The sequence below is a fragment of the Schistocerca piceifrons genome, unplaced genomic scaffold (genome assembly GCF_021461385.2).
Source record: "Schistocerca piceifrons isolate TAMUIC-IGC-003096 unplaced genomic scaffold, iqSchPice1.1 HiC_scaffold_530, whole genome shotgun sequence".
NCBI lineage: Eukaryota > Metazoa > Arthropoda > Insecta > Orthoptera > Acrididae > Schistocerca > Schistocerca piceifrons.
Window position 1 is genome coordinate 58,996 of NW_025728767.1, and position 15,907 is coordinate 74,902.

Consider the following 15,907-nt stretch of genomic DNA (forward strand, 5'->3'; position numbering starts at 1 on the left):
TATGAGTACTTTTGCCACGCGCCGTTAAATTAATGTTCTTTCTCCCTCTTACTCGCTGCAGACCAGCCTACAGTGTGTCTCGACTTGTCTCGACTTTGCTCAGCTGACGCGAGAGCTGACGCTCTCCAGTCGGCCTATATCAAAACGACAAGCACGAGAAACGACTGAGAGAGGCAGGGAGAGGCGAGGCGGTGGACACACAGCACGTCCCTTCATTTCACGGTGGCGTCTCCCTCACTGAATCGGTCTGCAGCTGCGAAAACAAAGGAGAAAGAAAAATAGGAAGCAAAATTGCCAACAGTACCCTGTGTTCCCATGCGGTCACCCGCCCAAGCACTGACAAGGGCCAAAGTTGTTACACGTCGGCAATCGGGCATTTTCTTTCATTTTCTCTTTGCCGTATGAGAACCAGCGTATTCAACATATTGTGACCATTGCCGAGCGAATGCTGCAGCGCTTCCCGACGAGTCGGGTTCGGATCCTCTGCCAACGTCCACGCAGGGCGATGATCTTTTGGTCATCACACTCGCCAGCTGAAATCGGCGCTGCCTTTTCGTAGTAGTAAAAGCCTACTGGCCCGTGGGGGGATCGAACCCACGACCTTCGCGTTATTAGCACGACGCTCTAACCAACTGAGCTAACGGGCCTCCACGCCGACGGTTGCTCAGCCCTACGCTGGAAACACGTGGCATGAAGCCACACGCCACTTCTAGGGTCACCGTGTGTCTGCTTCGCCCGTATATGTTCTGCTGGCGGTCACGAAACAGTAGCTGTACTGCGAGCAGGACGGGAAACGGCAGCACGCACTGCTGAAACTTGAGACGATTCGTGTGGAAAAAATTCCGTTCCGGTACCGGCAATCGAGCCCGGGCCTCCGGGGTGATAGCCAGGCATCCTAGCCACTAGATCTCACCGGATTTGGGCGTCCGTTCGACGGATCGGATGGTCTCTCGCACATTTCGTGCCGAGGCCCGTGTCGGCACCCTTCTCTCTTTGCGAACGTCATTGCGCATACCGGCTGGCAAGGCGCGCACCTCAAAAGTCTCAGAGCAATGCTTTTGGCTTCATGCTCTACTGGGAGAAGAGGAAAAGGAAAGCTGTCAGTATCAATAACAGGAAGTGTAAATTTTCTCTCTGAAGCGTTGAGACGTTGTGGATAACAAACAAGAAATAAGTTCGAGCCCTAGCGACAGCACCACCGTGAGTCACAGAAAATTAAATGCCCCGGTGAGGATCGAACTCACGACCTTAAATTTATGAGACTTACGCGCTGACTACTGCGCTACCGAGGCACGGGGCGGACCGTTGGTCCTGGGAACTGGGCAAGTAGCGTACCCATTGTTAGACGCAGAGATACTCTACTTGGTGGATAACGTGTTCTGTTGCTACACGTGCATTGCCGGCCCAGTTGATTGTGGTGGTGCTGCAGCTTTTGCAACGATGGGCAGTACTCACCGTCGTTCAAGTTCATTGCCTCGGAGGCACCTGGACACAGCAACTTGTGAGGCCAGGCCGACGCCAGTCCGCAGAACATGACGCGAGCGTCCGAGTGGGGAACCGCACGTGCTGCGTTCTCGGTTCTTCTCAAGGGAATCCCGCTATACATTCTTGTGGATCGTGCATCTCAAGCGCGCAAGCCACACGGCACCGCGGGAAAAGCAAAACGATGCATCGGCCGGGAATCGAACCCGGGCCGCCCGCGTGGCAGGCGAGCATTCTACCACTTAACCACCGATGCTCAGACCAGTAGCAACCTTTCGCTGCTTCCCCAGCAGATGTCTCGAGATAACGTGTGACTGCCGTCAAGCGCCGTAGCATTCTGTCGATAAAATGCTGCAGACGCTGAATCCTGCACTGTACCGCCTAAAAATGCCGCCAGAACGCCGTCCTCTGCGTCCTCTTGCGTCGCCGGCGCCGACTCTTGCCAAAGGGTGCGAAATGTGCATGGATACGCCGTGCGAATGCATCTGCATGTGCTCCCCTAGCCTACCTCGTAATGCGCCTAGGGCTACGATCACCTTCGGCCGCTGCCGACTGGCGGGAAGCCGACACAGCGCGGCGTGGGGGCGCCCGGTTGTGCGGTGGTGGTGTAAAGGTCAGCATAGTTGCCTTGCAAGCAGTTGATCCGGGTTCGATTCCCGGCCACCGCAGCAGGCTTTCAGCTTTGCGTATGAGTACTTTTGCCACGCGCCGTTAAATTAATGTTCTTTCTCCCTCTTACTCGCTGCAGACCAGCCTACAGTGTGTCTCGACTTGTCTCGACTTTGCTCAGCTGACGCGAGAGCTGACGCTCTCCAGTCGGCCTATATCAAAACGACAAGCACGAGAAACGACTGAGAGAGGCAGGGAGAGGCGAGGCGGTGGACACACAGCACGCCCCTTCATTTCACGGTGGCGTCTCCCTCACTGAATCGGTCTGCAGCTGCGAAAACAAAGGAGAAAGAAAAATAGGAAGCAAAATTGCCAACAGTACCCTGTGTTCCCATGCGGTCACCCGCCCAAGCACTGACAAGGGCCAAAGTTGTTACACGTCGGCAATCGGGCATTTTCTTTCATTTTCTCTTTGCCGTATGAGAACCAGCGTATTCAACATATTGTGACCATTGCCGAGCGAATGCTGCAGCGCTTCCCGACGAGTCGGGTTCGGATCCTCTGCCAACGTCCACGCAGGGCGATGATCTTTTGGTCATCACACTCGCCAGCTGAAATCGGCGCTGCCTTTTCGTAGTAGTAAAAGCCTACTGGCCCGTGGGGGGATCGAACCCACGACCTTCGCGTTATTAGCACGACGCTCTAACCAACTGAGCTAACGGGCCTCCACGCCGACGGTTGCTCAGCCCTACGCTGGAAACACGTGGCATGAAGCCACACGCCACTTCTAGGGTCACCGTGTGTCTGCTTCGCCCGTATATGTTCTGCTGGCGGTCACGAAACAGTAGCTGTACTGCGAGCAGGACGGGAAACGGCAGCACGCACTGCTGAAACTTGAGACGATTCGTGTGGAAAAAATTCCGTTCCGGTACCGGCAATCGAGCCCGGGCCTCCGGGGTGATAGCCAGGCATCCTAGCCACTAGATCTCACCGGATTTGGGCGTCCGTTCGACGGATCGGATGGTCTCTCGCACATTTCGTGCCGAGGCCCGTGTCGGCACCCTTCTCTCTTTGCGAACGTCATTGCGCATACCGGCTGGCAAGGCGCGCACCTCAAAAGTCTCAGAGCAATGCTTTTGGCTTCATGCTCTACTGGGAGAAGAGGAAAAGGAAAGCTGTCAGTATCAATAACAGGAAGTGTAAATTTTCTCTCTGAAGCGTTGAGACGTTGTGGATAACAAACAAGAAATAAGTTCGAGCCCTAGCGACAGCACCACCGTGAGTCACAGAAAATTAAATGCCCCGGTGAGGATCGAACTCACGACCTTAAAATTATGAGACTTACGCGCTGACTACTGCGCTACCGAGGCACGGGGCGGACCGTTGGTCCTGGGAACTGGGCAAGTAGCGTACCCATTGTTAGACGCAGAGATACTCTACTTGGTGGATAACGTGTTCTGTTGCTACACGTGCATTGCCGGCCCAGTTGATTGTGGTGGTGCTGCAGCTTTTGCAACGATGGGCAGTACTCACCGTCGTTCAAGTTCATTGCCTCGGAGGCACCTGGACACAGCAACTTGTGAGGCCAGGCCGACGCCAGTCCGCAGAACATGACGCGAGCGTCCGAGTGGGGAACCGCACGTGCTGCGTTCTCGGTTCTTCTCAAGGGAATCCCGCTATACATTCTTGTGGATCGTGCATCTCAAGCGCGCAAGCCACACGGCACCGCGGGAAAAGCAAAACGATGCATCGGCCGGGAATCGAACCCGGGCCGCCCGCGTGGCAGGCGAGCATTCTACCACTTAACCACCGATGCTCAGACCAGTAGCAACCTTTCGCTGCTTCCCCAGCAGATGTCTCGAGATAACGTGTGACTGCCGTCAAGCGCCGTAGCATTCTGTCGATAAAATGCTGCAGACGCTGAATCCTGCACTGTACCGCCTAAAAATGCCGCCAGAACGCCGTCCTCTGCGTCCTCTTGCGTCGCCGGCGCCGACTCTTGCCAAAGGGTGCGAAATGTGCATGGATACGCCGTGCGAATGCATCTGCATGTGCTCCCCTAGCCTACCTCGTAATGCGCCTAGGGCTACGATCACCTTCGGCCGCTGCCGACTGGCGGGAAGCCGACACAGCGCGGCGTGGGGGCGCCCGGTTGTGCGGTGGTGGTGTAAAGGTCAGCATAGTTGCCTTGCAAGCAGTTGATCCGGGTTCGATTCCCGGCCACCGCAGCAGGCTTTCAGCTTTGCGTATGAGTACTTTTGCCACGCGCCGTTAAATTAATGTTCTTTCTCCCTCTTACTCGCTGCAGACCAGCCTACAGTGTGTCTCGACTTGTCTCGACTTTGCTCAGCTGACGCGAGAGCTGACGCTCTCCAGTCGGCCTATATCAAAACGACAAGCACGAGAAACGACTGAGAGAGGCAGGGAGAGGCGAGGCGGTGGACACACAGCACGCCCCTTCATTTCACGGTGGCGTCTCCCTCACTGAATCGGTCTGCAGCTGCGAAAACAAAGGAGAAAGAAAAATAGGAAGCAAAATTGCCAACAGTACCCTGTGTTCCCATGCGGTCACCCGCCCAAGCACTGACAAGGGCCAAAGTTGTTACACGTCGGCAATCGGGCATTTTCTTTCATTTTCTCTTTGCCGTATGAGAACCAGCGTATTCAACATATTGTGACCATTGCCGAGCGAATGCTGCAGCGCTTCCCGACGAGTCGGGTTCGGATCCTCTGCCAACGTCCACGCAGGGCGATGATCTTTTGGTCATCACACTCGCCAGCTGAAATCGGCGCTGCCTTTTCGTAGTAGTAAAAGCCTACTGGCCCGTGGGGGGATCGAACCCACGACCTTCGCGTTATTAGCACGACGCTCTAACCAACTGAGCTAACGGGCCTCCACGCCGACGGTTGCTCAGCCCTACGCTGGAAACACGTGGCATGAAGCCACACGCCACTTCTAGGGTCACCGTGTGTCTGCTTCGCCCGTATATGTTCTGCTGGCGGTCACGAAACAGTAGCTGTACTGCGAGCAGGACGGGAAACGGCAGCACGCACTGCTGAAACTTGAGACGATTCGTGTGGAAAAAATTCCGTTCCGGTACCGGCAATCGAGCCCGGGCCTCCGGGGTGATAGCCAGGCATCCTAGCCACTAGATCTCACCGGATTTGGGCGTCCGTTCGACGGATCGGATGGTCTCTCGCACATTTCGTGCCGAGGCCCGTGTCGGCACCCTTCTCTCTTTGCGAACGTCATTGCGCATACCGGCTGGCAAGGCGCGCACCTCAAAAGTCTCAGAGCAATGCTTTTGGCTTCATGCTCTACTGGGAGAAGAGGAAAAGGAAAGCTGTCAGTATCAATAACAGGAAGTGTAAATTTTCTCTCTGAAGCGTTGAGACGTTGTGGATAACAAACAAGAAATAAGTTCGAGCCCTAGCGACAGCACCACCGTGAGTCACAGAAAATTAAATGCCCCGGTGAGGATCGAACTCACGACCTTAAAATTATGAGACTTACGCGCTGACTACTGCGCTACCGAGGCACGGGGCGGACCGTTGGTCCTGGGAACTGGGCAAGTAGCGTACCCATTGTTAGACGCAGAGATACTCTACTTGGTGGATAACGTGTTCTGTTGCTACACGTGCATTGCCGGCCCAGTTGATTGTGGTGGTGCTGCAGCTTTTGCAACGATGGGCAGTACTCACCGTCGTTCAAGTTCATTGCCTCGGAGGCACCTGGACACAGCAACTTGTGAGGCCAGGCCGACGCCAGTCCGCAGAACATGACGCGAGCGTCCGAGTGGGGAACCGCACGTGCTGCGTTCTCGGTTCTTCTCAAGGGAATCCCGCTATACATTCTTGTGGATCGTGCATCTCAAGCGCGCAAGCCACACGGCACCGCGGGAAAAGCAAAACGATGCATCGGCCGGGAATCGAACCCGGGCCGCCCGCGTGGCAGGCGAGCATTCTACCACTTAACCACCGATGCTCAGACCAGTAGCAACCTTTCGCTGCTTCCCCAGCAGATGTCTCGAGATAACGTGTGACTGCCGTCAAGCGCCGTAGCATTCTGTCGATAAAATGCTGCAGACGCTGAATCCTGCACTGTACCGCCTAAAAATGCCGCCAGAACGCCGTCCTCTGCGTCCTCTTGCGTCGCCGGCGCCGACTCTTGCCAAAGGGTGCGAAATGTGCATGGATACGCCGTGCGAATGCATCTGCATGTGCTCCCCTAGCCTACCTCGTAATGCGCCTAGGGCTACGATCACCTTCGGCCGCTGCCGACTGGCGGGAAGCCGACACAGCGCGGCGTGGGGGCGCCCGGTTGTGCGGTGGTGGTGTAAAGGTCAGCATAGGTGCCTTGCAAGCAGTTGATCCGGGTTCGATTCCCGGCCACCGCAGCAGGCTTTCAGCTTTGCGTATGAGTACTTTTGCCACGCGCCGTTAAATTAATGTTCTTTCTCCCTCTTACTCGCTGCAGACCAGCCTACAGTGTGTCTCGACTTGTCTCGACTTTGCTCAGCTGACGCGAGAGCTGACGCTCTCCAGTCGGCCTATATCAAAACGACAAGCACGAGAAACGACTGAGAGAGGCAGGGAGAGGCGAGGCGGTGGACACACAGCACGCCCCTTCATTTCACGGTGGCGTCTCCCTCACTGAATCGGTCTGCAGCTGCGAAAACAAAGGAGAAAGAAAAATAGGAAGCAAAATTGCCAACAGTACCCTGTGTTCCCATGCGGTCACCCGCCCAAGCACTGACAAGGGCCAAAGTTGTTACACGTCGGCAATCGGGCATTTTCTTTCATTTTCTCTTTGCCGTATGAGAACCAGCGTATTCAACATATTGTGACCATTGCCGAGCGAATGCTGCAGCGCTTCCCGACGAGTCGGGTTCGGATCCTCTGCCAACGTCCACGCAGGGCGATGATCTTTTGGTCATCACACTCGCCAGCTGAAATCGGCGCTGCCTTTTCGTAGTAGTAAAAGCCTACTGGCCCGTGGGGGGATCGAACCCACGACCTTCGCGTTATTAGCACGACGCTCTAACCAACTGAGCTAACGGGCCTCCACGCCGACGGTTGCTCAGCCCTACGCTGGAAACACGTGGCATGAAGCCACACGCCACTTCTAGGGTCACCGTGTGTCTGCTTCGCCCGTATATGTTCTGCTGGCGGTCACGAAACAGTAGCTGTACTGCGAGCAGGACGGGAAACGGCAGCACGCACTGCTGAAACTTGAGACGATTCGTGTGGAAAAAATTCCGTTCCGGTACCGGCAATCGAGCCCGGGCCTCCGGGGTGATAGCCAGGCATCCTAGCCACTAGATCTCACCGGATTTGGGCGTCCGTTCGACGGATCGGATGGTCTCTCGCACATTTCGTGCCGAGGCCCGTGTCGGCACCCTTCTCTCTTTGCGAACGTCATTGCGCATACCGGCTGGCAAGGCGCGCACCTCAAAAGTCTCAGAGCAATGCTTTTGGCTTCATGCTCTACTGGGAGAAGAGGAAAAGGAAAGCTGTCAGTATCAATAACAGGAAGTGTAAATTTTCTCTCTGAAGCGTTGAAACGTTGTGGATAACAAACAAGAAATAAGTTCGAGCCCTAGCGACAGCACCACCGTGAGTCACAGAAAATTAAATGCCCCGGATGAGGATCGAACTCACGACCTTAAAATTATGAGACTTACGCGCTGACTACTGCGCTACCGAGGCACGGGGCGGACCGTTGGTCCTGGGAACTGGGCAAGTAGCGTACCCATTGTTAGACGCAGAGATACTCTACTTGGTGGATAACGTGTTCTGTTGCTACACGTGCATTGCCGGCCCAGTTGATTGTGGTGGTGCTGCAGCTTTTGCAACGATGGGCAGTACTCCCCGTCGTTCAAGTTCATTGCCTCGGAGGCACCTGGACACAGCAACTTGTGAGGCCAGGCCGACGCCAGTCCGCAGAACATGACGCGAGCGTCCGAGTGGGGAACCGCACGTGCTGCGTTCTCGGTTCTTCTCAAGGGAATCCCGCTATACATTCTTGTGGATCGTGCATCTCAAGCGCGCAAGCCACACGGCACCGCGGGAAAAGCAAAACGATGCATCGGCCGGGAATCGAACCCGGGCCGCCCGCGTGGCAGGCGAGCATTCTACCACTGAACCACCGATGCTCAGACCAGTAGCAACCTTTCGCTGCTTCCCCAGCAGATGTCTCGAGATAACGTGGGACTGCCGTCAAGCGCCGTAGCATTCTGTCGATAAAATGCTGCAGACGCTGAATCCTGCACTGTACCGCCTAAAAATGCCGCCAGAACGCCGTCCTCTGCGTCCTCTTGCGTCGCCGGCGCCGACTCTTGCCAAAGGGTGCGAAATGTGCATGGATACGCCGTGCGAATGCATCTGCATGTGCTCCCCTAGCCTACCTCGTAATGCGCCTAGGGCTACGATCACCTTCGGCCGCTGCCGACTGGCGGGAAGCCGACACAGCGCGGCGTGGGGGCGCCCGGTTGTGCGGTGGTGGTGTAAAGGTCAGCATAGGTGCCTTGCAAGCAGTTGATCCGGGTTCGATTCCCGGCCACCGCAGCAGGCTTTCAGCTTTGCGTATGAGTACTTTTGCCACGCGCCGTTAAATTAATGTTCTTTCTCCCTCTTACTCGCTGCAGACCAGCCTACAGTGTGTCTCGACTTGTCTCGACTTTGCTCAGCTGACGCGAGAGCTGACGCTCTCCAGTCGGCCTATATCAAAACGACAAGCACGAGAAACGACTGAGAGAGGCAGGGAGAGGCGAGGCGGTGGACACACAGCACGCCCCTTCATTTCACGGTGGCGTCTCCCTCACTGAATCGGTCTGCAGCTGCGAAAACAAAGGAGAAAGAAAAATAGGAAGCAAAATTGCCAACAGTACCCTGTGTTCCCATGCGGTCACCCGCCCAAGCACTGACAAGGGCCAAAGTTGTTACACGTCGGCAATCGGGCATTTTCTTTCATTTTCTCTTTGCCGTATGAGAACCAGCGTATTCAACATATTGTGACCATTGCCGAGCGAATGCTGCAGCGCTTCCCGACGAGTCGGGTTCGGATCCTCTGCCAACGTCCACGCAGGGCGATGATCTTTTGGTCATCACACTCGCCAGCTGAAATCGGCGCTGCCTTTTCGTAGTAGTAAAAGCCTACTGGCCCGTGGGGGGATCGAACCCACGACCTTCGCGTTATTAGCACGACGCTCTAACCAACTGAGCTAACGGGCCTCCACGCCGACGGTTGCTCAGCCCTACGCTGGAAACACGTGGCATGAAGCCACACGCCACTTCTAGGGTCACCGTGTGTCTGCTTCGCCCGTATATGTTCTGCTGGCGGTCACGAAACAGTAGCTGTACTGCGAGCAGGACGGGAAACGGCAGCACGCACTGCTGAAACTTGAGACGATTCGTGTGGAAAAAATTCCGTTCCGGTACCGGCAATCGAGCCCGGGCCTCCGGGGTGATAGCCAGGCATCCTAGCCACTAGATCTCACCGGATTTGGGCGTCCGTTCGACGGATCGGATGGTCTCTCGCACATTTCGTGCCGAGGCCCGTGTCGGCACCCTTCTCTCTTTGCGAACGTCATTGCGCATACCGGCTGGCAAGGCGCGCACCTCAAAAGTCTCAGAGCAATGCTTTTGGCTTCATGCTCTACTGGGAGAAGAGGAAAAGGAAAGCTGTCAGTATCAATAACAGGAAGTGTAAATTTTCTCTCTGAAGCGTTGAAACGTTGTGGATAACAAACAAGAAATAAGTTCGAGCCCTAGCGACAGCACCACCGTGAGTCACAGAAAATTAAATGCCCCGGATGAGGATCGAACTCACGACCTTAAAATTATGAGACTTACGCGCTGACTACTGCGCTACCGAGGCACGGGGCGGACCGTTGGTCCTGGGAACTGGGCAAGTAGCGTACCCATTGTTAGACGCAGAGATACTCTACTTGGTGGATAACGTGTTCTGTTGCTACACGTGCATTGCCGGCCCAGTTGATTGTGGTGGTGCTGCAGCTTTTGCAACGATGGGCAGTACTCCCCGTCGTTCAAGTTCATTGCCTCGGAGGCACCTGGACACAGCAACTTGTGAGGCCAGGCCGACGCCAGTCCGCAGAACATGACGCGAGCGTCCGAGTGGGGAACCGCACGTGCTGCGTTCTCGGTTCTTCTCAAGGGAATCCCGCTATACATTCTTGTGGATCGTGCATCTCAAGCGCGCAAGCCACACGGCACCGCGGGAAAAGCAAAACGATGCATCGGCCGGGAATCGAACCCGGGCCGCCCGCGTGGCAGGCGAGCATTCTACCACTTAACCACCGATGCTCAGACCAGTAGCAACCTTTCGCTGCTTCCCCAGCAGATGTCTCGAGATAACGTGTGACTGCCGTCACGCGCCGTAGCATTCTGTCGATAAAATGCTGCAGACGCTGAATCCTGCACTGTACCGCCTAAAAATGCCGCCAGAACGCCGTCCTCTGCGTCCTCTTGCGTCGCCGGCGCCGACTCTTGCCAAAGGGTGCGAAATGTGCATGGATACGCCGTGCGAATGCATCTGCATGTGCTCCCCTAGCCTACCTCGTAATGCGCCTAGGGCTACGATCACCTTCGGCCGCTGCCGACTGGCGGGAAGCCGACACAGCGCGGCGTGGGGGCGCCCGGTTGTGCGGTGGTGGTGTAAAGGTCAGCATAGTTGCCTTGCAAGCAGTTGATCCGGGTTCGATTCCCGGCCACCGCAGCAGGCTTTCAGCTTTGCGTATGAGTACTTTTGCCACGCGCCGTTAAATTAATGTTCTTTCTCCCTCTTACTCGCTGCAGACCAGCCTACAGTGTGTCTCGACTTGTCTCGACTTTGCTCAGCTGACGCGAGAGCTGACGCTCTCCAGTCGGCCTATATCAAAACGACAAGCACGAGAAACGACTGAGAGAGGCAGGGAGAGGCGAGGCGGTGGACACACAGCACGCCCCTTCATTTCACGGTGGCGTCTCCCTCACTGAATCGGTCTGCAGCTGCGAAAACAAAGGAGAAAGAAAAATAGGAAGCAAAATTGCCAACAGTACCCTGTGTTCCCATGCGGTCACCCGCCCAAGCACTGACAAGGGCCAAAGTTGTTACACGTCGGCAATCGGGCATTTTCTTTCATTTTCTCTTTGCCGTATGAGAACCAGCGTATTCAACATATTGTGACCATTGCCGAGCGAATGCTGCAGCGCTTCCCGACGAGTCGGGTTCGGATCCTCTGCCAACGTCCACGCAGGGCGATGATCTTTTGGTCATCACACTCGCCAGCTGAAATCGGCGCTGCCTTTTCGTAGTAGTAAAAGCCTACTGGCCCGTGGGGGGATCGAACCCACGACCTTCGCGTTATTAGCACGACGCTCTAACCAACTGAGCTAACGGGCCTCCACGCCGACGGTTGCTCAGCCCTACGCTGGAAACACGTGGCATGAAGCCACACGCCACTTCTAGGGTCACCGTGTGTCTGCTTCGCCCGTATATGTTCTGCTGGCGGTCACGAAACAGTAGCTGTACTGCGAGCAGGACGGGAAACGGCAGCACGCACTGCTGAAACTTGAGACGATTCGTGTGGAAAAAATTCCGTTCCGGTACCGGCAATCGAGCCCGGGCCTCCGGGGTGATAGCCAGGCATCCTAGCCACTAGATCTCACCGGATTTGGGCGTCCGTTCGACGGATCGGATGGTCTCTCGCACATTTCGTGCCGAGGCCCGTGTCGGCACCCTTCTCTCTTTGCGAACGTCATTGCGCATACCGGCTGGCAAGGCGCGCACCTCAAAAGTCTCAGAGCAATGCTTTTGGCTTCATGCTCTACTGGGAGAAGAGGAAAAGGAAAGCTGTCAGTATCAATAACAGGAAGTGTAAATTTTCTCTCTGAAGCGTTGAAACGTTGTGGATAACAAACAAGAAATAAGTTCGAGCCCTAGCGACAGCACCACCGTGAGTCACAGAAAATTAAATGCCCCGGATGAGGATCGAACTCACGACCTTAAAATTATGAGACTTACGCGCTGACTACTGCGCTACCGAGGCACGGGGCGGACCGTTGGTCCTGGGAACTGGGCAAGTAGCGTACCCATTGTTAGACGCAGAGATACTCTACTTGGTGGATAACGTGTTCTGTTGCTACACGTGCATTGCCGGCCCAGTTGATTGTGGTGGTGCTGCAGCTTTTGCAACGATGGGCAGTACTCCCCGTCGTTCAAGTTCATTGCCTCGGAGGCACCTGGACACAGCAACTTGTGAGGCCAGGCCGACGCCAGTCCGCAGAACATGACGCGAGCGTCCGAGTGGGGAACCGCACGTGCTGCGTTCTCGGTTCTTCTCAAGGGAATCCCGCTATACATTCTTGTGGATCGTGCATCTCAAGCGCGCAAGCCACACGGCACCGCGGGAAAAGCAAAACGATGCATCGGCCGGGAATCGAACCCGGGCCGCCCGCGTGGCAGGCGAGCATTCTACCACTTAACCACCGATGCTCAGACCAGTAGCAACCTTTCGCTGCTTCCCCAGCAGATGTCTCGAGATAACGTGTGACTGCCGTCACGCGCCGTAGCATTCTGTCGATAAAATGCTGCAGACGCTGAATCCTGCACTGTACCGCCTAAAAATGCCGCCAGAACGCCGTCCTCTGCGTCCTCTTGCGTCGCCGGCGCCGACTCTTGCCAAAGGGTGCGAAATGTGCATGGATACGCCGTGCGAATGCATCTGCATGTGCTCCCCTAGCCTACCTCGTAATGCGCCTAGGGCTACGATCACCTTCGGCCGCTGCCGACTGGCGGGAAGCCGACACAGCGCGGCGTGGGGGCGCCCGGTTGTGCGGTGGTGGTGTAAAGGTCAGCATAGTTGCCTTGCAAGCAGTTGATCCGGGTTCGATTCCCGGCCACCGCAGCAGGCTTTCAGCTTTGCGTATGAGTACTTTTGCCACGCGCCGTTAAATTAATGTTCTTTCTCCCTCTTACTCGCTGCAGACCAGCCTACAGTGTGTCTCGACTTGTCTCGACTTTGCTCAGCTGACGCGAGAGCTGACGCTCTCCAGTCGGCCTATATCAAAACGACAAGCACGAGAAACGACTGAGAGAGGCAGGGAGAGGCGAGGCGGTGGACACACAGCACGCCCCTTCATTTCACGGTGGCGTCTCCCTCACTGAATCGGTCTGCAGCTGCGAAAACAAAGGAGAAAGAAAAATAGGAAGCAAAATTGCCAACAGTACCCTGTGTTCCCATGCGGTCACCCGCCCAAGCACTGACAAGGGCCAAAGTTGTTACACGTCGGCAATCGGGCATTTTCTTTCATTTTCTCTTTGCCGTATGAGAACCAGCGTATTCAACATATTGTGACCATTGCCGAGCGAATGCTGCAGCGCTTCCCGACGAGTCGGGTTCGGATCCTCTGCCAACGTCCACGCAGGGCGATGATCTTTTGGTCATCACACTCGCCAGCTGAAATCGGCGCTGCCTTTTCGTAGTAGTAAAAGCCTACTGGCCCGTGGGGGGATCGAACCCACGACCTTCGCGTTATTAGCACGACGCTCTAACCAACTGAGCTAACGGGCCTCCACGCCGACCGTTGCTCAGCCCTACGCTGGAAACACGTGGCATGAAGCCACACGCCACTTCTAGGGTCACCGTGTGTCTGCTTCGCCCGTATATGTTCTGCTGGCGGTCACGAAACAGTAGCTGTACTGCGAGCAGGACGGGAAACGGCAGCACGCACTGCTGAAACTTGAGACGATTCGTGTGGAAAAAATTCCGTTCCGGTACCGGCAATCGAGCCCGGGCCTCCGGGGTGATAGCCAGGCATCCTAGCCACTAGATCTCACCGGATTTGGGCGTCCGTTCGACGGATCGGATGGTCTCTCGCACATTTCGTGCCGAGGCCCGTGTCGGCACCCTTCTCTCTTTGCGAACGTCATTGCGCATACCGGCTGGCAAGGCGCGGACCTCAAAAGTCTCAGAGCAATGCTTTTGGCTTCATGCTCTACTGGGAGAAGAGGAAAAGGAAAGCTGTCAGTATCAATAACAGGAAGTGTAAATTTTCTCTCTGAAGCGTTGAAACGTTGTGGATAACAAACAAGAAATAAGTTCGAGCCCTAGCGACAGCACCACCGTGAGTCACAGAAAATTAAATGCCCCGGATGAGGATCGAACTCACGACCTTAAAATTATGAGACTTACGCGCTGACTACTGCGCTACCGAGGCACGGGGCGGACCGTTGCTCCTGGGAACTGGGCAAGTAGCGTACCCATTGTTAGACGCAGAGATACTCTACTTGGTGGATAACGTGTTCTGTTGCTACACGTGCATTGCCGGCCCAGTTGATTGTGGTGGTGCTGCAGCTTTTGCAACGATGGGCAGTACTCCCCGTCGTTCAAGTTCATTGCCTCGGAGGCACCTGGACACAGCAACTTGTGAGGCCAGGCCGACGCCAGTCCGCAGAACATGACGCGAGCGTCCGAGTGGGGAACCGCACGTGCTGCGTTCTCGGTTCTTCTCAAGGGAATCCCGCTATACATTCTTGTGGATCGTGCATCTCAAGCGCGCAAGCCACACGGCACCGCGGGAAAAGCAAAACGATGCATCGGCCGGGAATCGAACCCGGGCCGCCCGCGTGGCAGGCGAGCATTCTACCACTTAACCACCGATGCTCAGACCAGTAGCAACCTTTCGCTGCTTCCCCAGCAGATGTCTCGAGATAACGTGGGACTGCCGTCAAGCGCCGTAGCATTCTGTCGATAAAATGCTGCAGACGCTGAATCCTGCACTGTACCGCCTAAAAATGCCGCCAGAACGCCGTCCTCTGCGTCCTCTTGCGTCGCCGGCGCCGACTCTTGCCAAAGGGTGCGAAATGTGCATGGATACGCCGTGCGAATGCATCTGCATGTGCTCCCCTAGCCTACCTCGTAATGCGCCTAGGGCTACGATCACCTTCGGCCGCTGCCGACTGGCGGGAAGCCGACACAGCGCGGCGTGGGGGCGCCCGGTTGTGCGGTGGTGGTGTAAAGGTCAGCATAGGTGCCTTGCAAGCAGTTGATCCGGGTTCGATTCCCGGCCACCGCAGCAGGCTTTCAGCTTTGCGTATGAGTACTTTTGCCACGCGCCGTTAAATTAATGTTCTTTCTCCCTCTTACTCGCTGCAGACCAGCCTACAGTGTGTCTCGACTTGTCTCGACTTTGCTCAGCTGACGCGAGAGCTGACGCTCTCCAGTCGGCCTATATCAAAACGACAAGCACGAGAAACGACTGAGAGAGGCAGGGAGAGGCGAGGCGGTGGACACACAGCACGCCCCTTCATTTCACGGTGGCGTCTCCCTCACTGAATCGGTCTGCAGCTGCGAAAACAAAGGAGAAAGAAAAATAGGAAGCAAAATTGCCAACAGTACCCTGTGTTCCCATGCGGTCACCCGCCCAAGCACTGACAAGGGCCAAAGTTGTTACACGTCGGCAATCGGGCATTTTCTTTCATTTTCTCTTTGCCGTATGAGAACCAGCGTATTCAACATATTGTGACCATTGCCGAGCGAATGCTGCAGCGCTTCCCGACGAGTCGGGTTCGGATCCTCTGCCAACGTCCACGCAGGGCGATGATCTTTTGGTCATCACACTCGCCAGCTGAAATCGGCGCTGCCTTTTCGTAGTAGTAAAAGCCTACTGGCCCGTGGGGGGATCGAACCCACGACCTTCGCGTTATTAGCACGACGCTCTAACCAACTGAGCTAACGGGCCTCCACGCCGACGGTTGCTCAGCCCTACGCTGGAAACACGTGGCATGAAGCCACACGCCACTTCTAGGGTCACC

General features: G+C 55.8%; 26 non-coding genes across 26 annotated transcripts; 7 read left to right on the plus strand and 19 right to left on the minus strand.

Annotated features, from left to right (window-relative positions):
* Positions 1–573: 573 nt before the first annotated feature.
* On the minus strand, positions 574–647 carry Trnai-aau. Its single transcript has one exon. It is a non-coding gene; the product is annotated as a tRNA-Ile (tRNA).
* A 1,020-nt stretch (positions 648–1,667) lies between these two features.
* On the minus strand, positions 1,668–1,738 carry Trnag-gcc. The gene has a single exon. It is a non-coding gene; the product is annotated as a tRNA-Gly (tRNA).
* A 340-nt stretch (positions 1,739–2,078) lies between these two features.
* Positions 2,079–2,150, plus strand: Trnaa-ugc. Its single transcript has one exon. It is a non-coding gene; the product is annotated as a tRNA-Ala (tRNA).
* A 592-nt stretch (positions 2,151–2,742) lies between these two features.
* On the minus strand, positions 2,743–2,816 carry Trnai-aau. Its single transcript has one exon. It is a non-coding gene; the product is annotated as a tRNA-Ile (tRNA).
* A 1,020-nt stretch (positions 2,817–3,836) lies between these two features.
* On the minus strand, positions 3,837–3,907 carry Trnag-gcc. The gene has a single exon. It is a non-coding gene; the product is annotated as a tRNA-Gly (tRNA).
* Positions 3,908–4,247: 340 nt separating this feature from the next.
* Trnaa-ugc lies at positions 4,248–4,319 on the plus strand. Its single transcript has one exon. It is a non-coding gene; the product is annotated as a tRNA-Ala (tRNA).
* A 592-nt stretch (positions 4,320–4,911) lies between these two features.
* Trnai-aau lies at positions 4,912–4,985 on the minus strand. Its single transcript has one exon. It is a non-coding gene; the product is annotated as a tRNA-Ile (tRNA).
* Positions 4,986–6,005: 1,020 nt separating this feature from the next.
* Positions 6,006–6,076, minus strand: Trnag-gcc. The gene has a single exon. It is a non-coding gene; the product is annotated as a tRNA-Gly (tRNA).
* Positions 6,077–6,416: 340 nt separating this feature from the next.
* Positions 6,417–6,488, plus strand: Trnaa-ugc. Its single transcript has one exon. It is a non-coding gene; the product is annotated as a tRNA-Ala (tRNA).
* A 592-nt stretch (positions 6,489–7,080) lies between these two features.
* Trnai-aau lies at positions 7,081–7,154 on the minus strand. Its single transcript has one exon. It is a non-coding gene; the product is annotated as a tRNA-Ile (tRNA).
* A 573-nt stretch (positions 7,155–7,727) lies between these two features.
* Positions 7,728–7,800, minus strand: Trnam-cau. The gene has a single exon. It is a non-coding gene; the product is annotated as a tRNA-Met (tRNA).
* Positions 7,801–8,175: 375 nt separating this feature from the next.
* On the minus strand, positions 8,176–8,246 carry Trnag-gcc. The gene has a single exon. It is a non-coding gene; the product is annotated as a tRNA-Gly (tRNA).
* A 340-nt stretch (positions 8,247–8,586) lies between these two features.
* On the plus strand, positions 8,587–8,658 carry Trnaa-ugc. The gene has a single exon. It is a non-coding gene; the product is annotated as a tRNA-Ala (tRNA).
* Positions 8,659–9,250: 592 nt separating this feature from the next.
* Positions 9,251–9,324, minus strand: Trnai-aau. Its single transcript has one exon. It is a non-coding gene; the product is annotated as a tRNA-Ile (tRNA).
* A 573-nt stretch (positions 9,325–9,897) lies between these two features.
* On the minus strand, positions 9,898–9,970 carry Trnam-cau. The gene has a single exon. It is a non-coding gene; the product is annotated as a tRNA-Met (tRNA).
* A 375-nt stretch (positions 9,971–10,345) lies between these two features.
* Positions 10,346–10,416, minus strand: Trnag-gcc. Its single transcript has one exon. It is a non-coding gene; the product is annotated as a tRNA-Gly (tRNA).
* A 340-nt stretch (positions 10,417–10,756) lies between these two features.
* On the plus strand, positions 10,757–10,828 carry Trnaa-ugc. The gene has a single exon. It is a non-coding gene; the product is annotated as a tRNA-Ala (tRNA).
* A 592-nt stretch (positions 10,829–11,420) lies between these two features.
* Positions 11,421–11,494, minus strand: Trnai-aau. Its single transcript has one exon. It is a non-coding gene; the product is annotated as a tRNA-Ile (tRNA).
* A 573-nt stretch (positions 11,495–12,067) lies between these two features.
* Positions 12,068–12,140, minus strand: Trnam-cau. The gene has a single exon. It is a non-coding gene; the product is annotated as a tRNA-Met (tRNA).
* A 375-nt stretch (positions 12,141–12,515) lies between these two features.
* Positions 12,516–12,586, minus strand: Trnag-gcc. The gene has a single exon. It is a non-coding gene; the product is annotated as a tRNA-Gly (tRNA).
* A 340-nt stretch (positions 12,587–12,926) lies between these two features.
* On the plus strand, positions 12,927–12,998 carry Trnaa-ugc. Its single transcript has one exon. It is a non-coding gene; the product is annotated as a tRNA-Ala (tRNA).
* Positions 12,999–13,590: 592 nt separating this feature from the next.
* Positions 13,591–13,664, minus strand: Trnai-aau. Its single transcript has one exon. It is a non-coding gene; the product is annotated as a tRNA-Ile (tRNA).
* Positions 13,665–14,237: 573 nt separating this feature from the next.
* Positions 14,238–14,310, minus strand: Trnam-cau. The gene has a single exon. It is a non-coding gene; the product is annotated as a tRNA-Met (tRNA).
* Positions 14,311–14,685: 375 nt separating this feature from the next.
* Positions 14,686–14,756, minus strand: Trnag-gcc. The gene has a single exon. It is a non-coding gene; the product is annotated as a tRNA-Gly (tRNA).
* Positions 14,757–15,096: 340 nt separating this feature from the next.
* Positions 15,097–15,168, plus strand: Trnaa-ugc. The gene has a single exon. It is a non-coding gene; the product is annotated as a tRNA-Ala (tRNA).
* Positions 15,169–15,760: 592 nt separating this feature from the next.
* Positions 15,761–15,834, minus strand: Trnai-aau. The gene has a single exon. It is a non-coding gene; the product is annotated as a tRNA-Ile (tRNA).
* Positions 15,835–15,907: the final 73 nt, after the last annotated feature.